This window comes from Callorhinus ursinus, unplaced genomic scaffold (assembly GCF_003265705.2).
Source record: "Callorhinus ursinus isolate GAN/ISIS: 27379988/994484 unplaced genomic scaffold, GSC_fseal_2.0 scaffold6, whole genome shotgun sequence".
In the NCBI taxonomy this organism is placed as follows: domain Eukaryota; kingdom Metazoa; phylum Chordata; class Mammalia; order Carnivora; family Otariidae; genus Callorhinus; species Callorhinus ursinus.
This window is the reverse complement of record NW_027397068.1, coordinates 31,653,059-31,662,442: the sequence shown is the minus strand read 5'-3', so window position 1 is coordinate 31,662,442 and position 9,384 is coordinate 31,653,059. Positions and strand designations below refer to the sequence as shown.

At 38.4% G+C, this 9,384-nt stretch overlaps 1 long non-coding RNA gene across 1 annotated transcript; it reads left to right on the top strand.

Moving 5' to 3' along the window:
* The first annotated feature begins 998 nt into the window (after window positions 1-998).
* LOC141372900 (uncharacterized) lies at window positions 999-5,628 on the top strand. Its single transcript, XR_012378419.1, has 2 exons — window positions 999-1,256; window positions 5,416-5,628. It is a non-coding gene; the product is annotated as an uncharacterized lncRNA (long non-coding RNA).
* The last annotated feature ends 3,756 nt before the right edge of the window (window positions 5,629-9,384 follow it).

Below are 9,384 nucleotides of genomic sequence, written 5' to 3'. Positions count from 1 at the left end.
CTGAATATCAACTATGTGTGAAGAAACATACAAGGTACTGAAAATAAGAAAAACTATGTGTTGAGAATATAAACCTGAGACTAAATCAAGGGCCTGTTAAGCCAGATGTCTTGATAGGTACCCAAAAACAAAACTGGATCTCTGTATCTTTAGACGGGCAGGATTTTACCTTGAAAGTGACAAGAGTCCCACTGTTATTACTTCATTTTCCCACATCATCATTATCTCCTATGATACTGGTCTTAGCAGTGTCACCTGATGAAGTGACAGTTCTAGGAAGAGTCTGGGGCTCATAGGAGAGATTACAACAGATGCTGGGCAGATGTTTCCCTCTGCCTTTATTTTATTTTTAAATTCAGAAGTTGGGCAAGCATGATCTTTACGCTGTTATTTAACTCTGCAGGCCAGCTGCCTCTACAGCAGTGGATTTCCTTTGTGTGTCTGAAATCACCTAACATCAGATGTCAGCCTAGAGGTTTCCAACACTCAAGAGTGCCGGGATGCCCTATCACCAAGCGCTGGGAATGATGGCTCAGTAACAGTGATTTCCTATTCTGTTTCATTAAACTGAATGTGAAGTAAAGGGAATTTGACCTCCTTGAGAAGATGCTTTCTTTGACCTATGGGAAGTTCGTTGTTATAAAATGAAAATGCAATCACTGGAGAGATGTAAAAAATGAAGCTAAGCTGGACAGCTTGCAAATCATTTAACAGTGCACATGTGATTTAATAATAATAGGGTCAAGGTTTCCAGAGAAAATAATTTGATACTGATTACATGATACTAAAAAGTAGAGATGCTTCTGTGTGTCACTGAACAATGAGGACACAAGAATAGCAATAAACATTCTTCATTATGGCTCTGTCCCTCTGGGGTCTGGTCACTTCAGATATCATTTAGCAGAAGCTTGAGCAATTAAGATGGCTGATTTCCCAGGGAAAGAGCTTTGTTAGCTTAGCACGACCAGCACAAAGGCTTAGGAGACTGTCCTAAATAGCATGCCCTATTGGAGGGTCTGACGTTCCTCTTGCCTTAATTCACAGCGTAAATTAAGATGGCCTGCTTAGCAGAACTACGTGTACAACTGTTAAATTAATCTGAAAAAAAATTAAGATATTTTCTTGGATTGTTTGCAAGGATTTAGAAGTTTGCCTTGAAGAATTTTGCAGGGTCCACTTTAGAGTCCAGCTTTTCAGATCTGAAGAAAAAAATCAGAGCTGTTTTCCTGAGAAAAGGAAAATGAAATCTGCCTCAGGTAAGTCTTTAGTTATTCGTGAAATCCTCTTCACTGTTTGTGTTTATAAACAAAACGCTGAGGCAAAAACTCAGGCTGATAGAAACACTGAGATCAATGGTTCCTAATGTGCTTTTGTAGTACTACAGCAAGGCCTGCAAAGAACCTTGAGGTCGCCTAATTAATTTTCTGCCACTTAAATGTTTATGTTACAACAGAAATGCAGGAGCAGAGGAGAGTTGCAGGGAGTTGCTAGTCCATACTCACGTCTTGTCCATACAACCCCCAGTGGGCCCTCATGGGTGGTAAAAGCAACAACTCTCCAGCAGGCCTAGAATCCTGCTTCCACTACAAAGTAGTAGCAAAATCACTCAAACCCTCTGTGCCTCCTTTCTTCATCAATTAAATGGGAAATAATAAAGTACCTACCTCACTCTTTTGAAGAGTGAAAGCTTCAACGTGTGTTAAGCGCATAGTGCCTGCTATAGGCAACGTATAAATGGTAGCTACTGTATTGTTGAATTTAATTGGGTCATTGGTCCAACTAAAAACAACATCTTATACAGCAATGGTGTCAGCTGGAGTGAGTCACACAATTATGGGGCTTAAAACTTTGTAAATATCTATAGGCGTTTCAATATCTACATATAGATATGCGTATTTTAATACAGAAGGAAATACTACAAAATGTTAAATGATTGTGAATGTAGTGATATTTTCTTTTTGGTTTTTTAAATATTTTCTAATTTTAAAACAATTTTTCTATTTTCCAAAATTTACTTTTTTTCACTTTTTAAATAAGTGCATTTTGTTGCATATTAATTACACTGCAATAATGCTGATTTTAAAACAAAAACTTTACCATAAAGTTGGGCCCCATCCAACCCAACTTACTGAGACATAACTGACCTTAAGTGAAACCATTACTTATATAAATATTCTATTTTTTATTTAACTCTTCACAAAGTTTACTTTTGTAATAAGAAAATAGAATTTCAAGGTGTACCTGGGTGGCTCAGTCGGTTAAGCGTCTGCCTTTGGTTCAGGTCATGATCTCAGTCAGGGTCCTGGGATCGAGCCCCGCATTGAGCTGAGCAGAGAGTCTGCTTCTCCCTCTCTCTGCCCTTCCTCCCCCCACACTTGTACACACGCATGCTCTCTCTCACTCTCTCTCTCAAATAAATAAATAAACAAAATCTTTAAACACAAAAGAAATAGAATGTCAAAAGGAAATAGAAGATAATAACACAATTCTAGCTTTTGGTACCTGATCCCAGAATACTTTTTTTCCATGCCCCCTTAAACAACCTAGATTCTGATCTCTTCTCACTATTCCCTAGTTGAGGGACAGCTTTCAATTTGTGTCTGAACTTGATTTCTCTAAGAAGAAATTTCCAACTACTTATAAGACTGAAGTCTGTTCACAACAGCCCCAGGAATGGGTTTCCCGTTTAGCGTAACTATAACTATTCGGCGTTTTTCTTTTGTCTGCATTAGAAACACCTACAAATGTAATTGCAAATACTGGGGATTAGTGTTAAAATAGCCCATCCTTATATTTGGTGTCAGAGTACTCACTTTATTTACTCATTTCTGAAGGAGCTAAGGTGCCAGGCTAACAGGTGGCCTAAATGAGGAGATGGGAAATTTGGTTCCTCTTCAGAAACACCAAGAGATTTTTTTAAAACAGAGTTTCTGGAGACCCTCTCCAATCCTAATCAATCAGAAACAGCCAAGAAGGAAGTGAAGAGGAAGGAAAGACCTGTATTTTTGAATGCCACCTAAGTGATACCAGTAATTGGGCAAGTTGGTGCAGTTACAGTTTGGGACCAGTTAATATTAGGAGAAAGTATTTGTCTGAAATTTAACAATTATATATATAGGTCTATTTTATATCATACGTGTTATGTACTATTACATGCATATACTACATCTACACATATTCTATTTATGTAATGTATTTTTAGATCTACTTGATCAGTTCCCTATCACCTTGAGTAAATTGGAATGTTCATAATTGTTGATAGGCAAAATAATCCTCATTCAAAATGTTATCTGAGTTCTATTTATTTGGTCCAATATTTGGGTGGTAAGTCCTCCACAATTTCCCTTGCAAGATTTCTTTGTTTTAAGCCTATTGGTTTCCAGTAACAGAAATGCAAAGAGATTTTCTGGCAGGACACTCAGTACTTTTGGCTCCTTGCATGGGACCAATTCTGAAGTTGAAAGGTGTTTGGAAAAGAGTTCAGAGGAAGTGGAAAGTGACTCTCTAATAGGGCATTATTACATCAGGTTTATGTGAACAGCAAATGAATGTTCAATTATTTGTATGTGAACTGTTTGGCTATCTTCCAGTCCAACTACAATATCAAAGTGTTATATAAGTAGGTTCTGATCCAACTTTATGACTTTAGGTGCTTTAATTTTGGCTGAAAAGCATCTTTTCAATCAAGTTATAGACAGTGGTGTTACTTAAGGAATGGATAATATAATAATGAGAGATTCCCAAATATTTTGCCAATCCCTTTCCAAACAAATAAGCCTTCTGATTTTTCTACTTAGGTTATGTAAAATTTATGGGTCTTGGGAAATAAATGTAAAATAAAAACAAGAGCTATTTTTTTCACTAGTTGAGAGAGATACTGTTGGAAATAGTTCCCTGCACTGATTTTTTTACTGTCAGAATGATTTGACCAGGCAAGTAACTTGCAGGACTCTATCTCCCTACACCTTAGAACTTGAGCACCATCAATCCTAGTGACTCAAGTCCAGCATAATTGTGTCCAAACTTTATATCTAGAATGTCATGTTCATTAAACTAAAAAGAAGATTCTTGAAGGATTTTATCATCCACCAAAAAGAAGTCCATGGCGATATCATTGTTTTGTAGGTTGAGACTGCTCTTTAACCAGGTCCCCCAAATTCCCAAGGTTTAAATTTGAGCATTCAACTTTTCGAGTAATCCATCAGTATGCACTCCAATGCCACACTCCCAAAATTAAAATGCCAAAATTTCAAACAAAGGAATCATTTAAGAAAAATGAATGGTGATCCACAGTGCTGTGATATGCCAGTTTTGATCGCTGTATCTTAAAAGTGATTCTAAGATAAAAGCTTAGTTTTTTTTTAAATTATGAGGTTGTTGTAACTTATCATGTCACCAAAGATGAGCTTTTTTCATAAGATGAACCAGGTTTGAAGAGATTCCAAGTCAATAATTAAAAACACCCAAGTCTAAATCCAAAGATATTCTGAGTCTGAAGTATGCTGCTTTGCTAAATCTTACTTGAGAACCCTTTAGAATCTGAGGACCTTGGGACAAAGCAGCAGTTCATTGTAATTCCTTTCCAAGTCACATTCACTGGAGAATAAGTGACCATCCATGCTGGAAGAAACCAAAAAGGGGGCCCTAATAGCTTCAAGGCAAATAAGGGAAGGAGCAGATCAAAGAAAGTAATATAATTCCTTCCTTGATAAAAAGCTGATACTTTTCAAAGTTGCCCCAAACCAAAGGCCTCTTGTATTCCAATTTATTTAGAATTCTTTTTAATACCATGCATTCAAAGAGTTCTTTCCTTCTCAGGGAAATTCAGGGGGAAAAAAAATCATATTTAATTAACTAGTCAAATGAATGAAAATTTCATTTGAAGTTAAATATTTTTGAAATATTTGGCTTAGCCCCATAATGCAATGCCTAAAGTGCCTTCAGATTTTTATTCCTAAGTGGGTTTTCAAATTCAATTAAATTCTCTGGCTTCAAAGCTACTTAAGAAATATTCTGGGCCAAAGATATTTCAGTTACCTTTAAGCCCTCTGGGGAACGCCCCTCCAAAAAAGTCAGGTCATTTATTCTTGAAACTCATAAATGTCAATGCAAACATACCCTGAAGGTTCATTTATCACATAGAGGTTGAGTGAACCTATGATTGGAAGTAAAATGAATAGTAATAACTTCTGAATATGTTTCATATTTTTGCATGCTCTGCAGTCTCCAGTATCTGTTTTCGTTTGCTACTCCAGAGCTGGAATTTATTAAGGTATATTAGGGATAGAACCCAGATTCATATTTCAAATACTTCTGCCAGTCTCCCATGCAAAAGCAAAAAATAAGTGTTCATTGATACTGATAATTCCCACCACTGCTGACAAGTTTCACTGTTTTTTTTCTTCTTTTTCCCAGCTGAGAAAATATTTGCTGTTGAACATCTGGCTGAGGAATGTTCAAAGTCCAAAGGCCTGGTATATTATCTGAAATGGACTTTTTAAAGACAAGTAACATGGAGTATGAAGCTGTTTCCCAGAAGTGAATTTTCAGAGAAAATGCCCCATATCATTTCATGGAAGTCAGAATATCCTAAAAATGGGAGGGCAGAATAAAAGACTTTGATCAGTATCAAGAGTTTATTGTCATATAGACATTATGTGCCACCATAGGAGGTTCAACTTAGACCCAGATAGCCTACCGGACGGCCGACAGATCTAGACAGTGGCTGTGCCAAGCTGGTACCAACAATGGCGTCATCTACTCACCCCTGTGTCTGTCAGGGAACAAAAAGGTAAAGCTCTCAGACTCAGGATGAGAATGTCCTTCCCCGCCTGTGTTAGCATTCCACTTGGGAACCAGGAGGAAAGTACATAAAATTTCTCTTACTGACTCATCTGGTCAGACACTTGACCTTCAAGGGTTGAGTTCAATGAATTTTTGGCTGAAAATACGTGTGTGGGTGGACGGAGCGGTTGTGAGTACAATTCAACCTCGGGAGAGCTCATGGCAAATTAAAGAATAAATTTGTACATGTTTGTGCAAACATGTCCAAACAAGCCTCTACAAACTAGTGTCTCTTGATTTACTCTAAAACTTCATCTCTAGCAGTTCAACAGCACAAGCTAATAAATTTGTATAAACTCACATCCATGTACGTTATATCCACCAATGGGCCATATTGATTTGCATCTACTTATATCTCACTGCAAAGCCTTTGTATTGATTATATTAATGTGTTTCAGAAACAAGGAGCAAAAATCCTACTCATTTTACACAAGTGAGAACCACTTGTAGTGTAACGTGAACTCCGCAAAAGTTAAGGATCATGTCCTAGTAATTCTAAGATTCCCAGAATCTGGCAATAGAAATATTTACTGCTTGAATTTAAATGTGGCCATTTAACTTACAGAATTTTAGATCTGAAAAAGAACAGAGATCATCTAGCCCAAGCATTTCATCTACGAGAGTAAGAAACTGAAAGTGGGATATTTATCTAAAAATATACTAAAAAGTAGCAGATTCAGAGCCCCTACCTCTTTCTACCACACTCCAAAAATGCCTTTATGATCATTGTCATGACATTTCTTGTCCTGATAGTGAGCAAATAGTTTTGTTTTAGAGTTTCTATCAATTTTGGAAATTGTTAAATTCTTCTGCAATATACAGTAGGACATTCATTTTTTAAATCCTGAAATGCTAATATGGAGATCATGAGATACATGTTGGAAAACTGAAGCCAACAGAAGGGACTGAGTACCCACGTGGTGCAATGTGAACAGCCCACCCCTGAAAACAAGGCTCCGGGGGACTCCTGTACCAGATGAAGCTCGGGTATTCTCCCTTTCTTTCTCTTTTTCTTAATTTCTTTCTTCCTTTTTGTTTTTGTTGTTGTTGTTGTTGTTGTTGTTTTCCTTGGTAATAGTTTGACAGAAACAGTTGTGACATGACCAGGAAAAATAATTCTTTCAGAAATGTGTGGCCTGACCCATTATATTAGAAATAGAAATTTTAACACTTTCCCTTGAAAAATGATCACTTCTATCAGGAATGTGATTTTCTCATTTAGTTATTGCTAAATTGCATGGTGGGGTGCTGGGTGATTTCTCTTTCTTATTTTATAAAGGCAGTAAATACATTTCTCCCATAGTGCTTAGTGGTTTGGGTTTGGTTTGTGAGCTCTTCCAAAGCATAAGCTACTGCCTTAGAAGCCCGGGTTAGCTTGTTCTTTCCCTGAAGATCCTACAAATGATTCACAGCCAAGCAGCAGAACCTACAGCAGGCTGATCCAGTTCCTGTTTTATTGGTAGCTTTAACTCCTGGATTCAATTTTCCTCGGTAAGTCCTGTTTGAACCCTGCATTCCCACACATGGGCTCCCATTTTCTCATTTTCAAAATGAACATAAAATGGACCATTATGTACAGAACCAAGGAACTGGAAACAATGTTAGCCTCTTCCCTGTAACAAAACCAAAAACAAATAAGCAAACAGAGGCCCCAGCCTGTGGGAGGAGAGTCACTACCACCACTAGATGACAGCATTCTATTCCCTGGAGTCCTGCATTATTCAGAGACCTCCTTGGACTATAATAAATTAGTTTGACAAATTATTCCTCTCACCAGACTTATCCATTCTCAACCTTTCTGAGAGGGGTTTTAGCAAAGGAAGCTTTGTCTGCAAGTGACATGCTGAAGGCATCTGTTCAACAGATTCATTGCTTTAAGGGTCTGTGAAGGCTGCTTTCATCAGGGTAGAGTGTGGGGGGCACACGTTCTTCATTCTCCCAGAGCTCACACGCCATGTGTCACCGTCAATCTTTCCATCACCTCTCTGATCTGTCCTTTCCCTGCCCTCTGGAGTCCCATGGTTGCTCCCAGAGGGACAGCTCAGCCTCCATCACATTCTGTTGTGCAGAACACATATCTACCACTCAAATATTTCACAGATGCATTTTTTTCTTTTATTTTGAGGAAATCCATTTCCCCAAGATTAGAAAACAAAAGCTAATACTTTTTAATCAATAAATATGTTACCATATTTCCCCCCAGCGGAATCATTAAGATGTATTTTTCATCCTCCAGGAGACGAACAGCAAGCATATCCATGTACAGACTCTTCAAGAAGGCATTGCCATAAATATGGAAAAATAACAAAACCTGGCCTCTGTTTTCAGCCTTGCCCTCTCCAATCCATTTCTCACAATGCGGCTGAGTCATCTTTCAAAAGTGCAAATCTGAGCACCTCATAGACCCTGGCTTAAAATGCCTGAATAATTCACCACACCTCTCATAATAAACCTAAATTCCTTCACAAGATGTAGAGCACATATTATGATCTGGCTCCTGCTTCCTTCCAAGACCAGTTTTATCTTTCTTTTTTTTTTTTAAGATTTTATTTTTATTTCTTGACAGAGAGAGAGAGACAGCGAGAGAGGGAACACAAGCAGGGGGAGTGGGAGAGGGAGAAGCAGGCTCCCCGCTGAGCAGGGAGCCCGATGCGGGGGCTCGATCCCAGGACCCTGGGACCATGACCTAGGCCGAAGGCAGATGCTTAACGACTGAGCCACCCAGGTGCCCCAGTTTTATCTTTCAATAAACTATCCCACCTCCCTTGCAACCTGTACATCAATCACAGCAAAATGCCTTTAGTTCATCTAGGTTTGCCTTATGGAATGACACACCCCCTCTCACTGTCACCTGGAGGGCTTGACACATGCAGCCCCCTCGGCTTGCAACATCATTTCCTTTCACCCTCCTCCTTTGGGTGGTTCCTATTTTTTATGTCTCTGCTACCATTGCCTTGGGGAAAATCCCTGGTCCTCCAAGGTTGGACTAAATATCCACAGTTCAATCAGTTCAACTGAAGCAATCAATTCAATTACAATGGGCTATTTTCTTCTTTTTCTTTTTTTTATTCCCCCTCAGGAGTCAGCATAACAAGTGCATCTAATAAGTCATAGCCTCAGCATCTAGTACAGTATCTCATACAAAAATGGAAAAATGTAATAATTTATTACATGGTGAGCCTACTGCTGTAAAATAAGAATTTTACCTGGTGCCCTGCTCAGGGTGCTGGTAACATAGCCTTTATTCTCAAAGAGCTTGTAATTTAGTTGGAGTGATGATAATTCATCCAAAAAATCATTAATAAAAGAAATGAGACACATGAGAATTAGATGCAAATGATATATTCGTTTTTAAAAATTGCTATAGCAGTTGATGAGGTCAGGGCATCACAAACTGTGGAGCCAGGGGGGCTCCCACGGGGGTGAGATTACATCTACACAGTGAAAGCTGGACTACTTGAATAAAAAGAGAACAAGGGAAGAACTGAAGGATCAGTAAAAGGAAAGGTCCAGAAGGAAACATACATATAAAGACGTGTT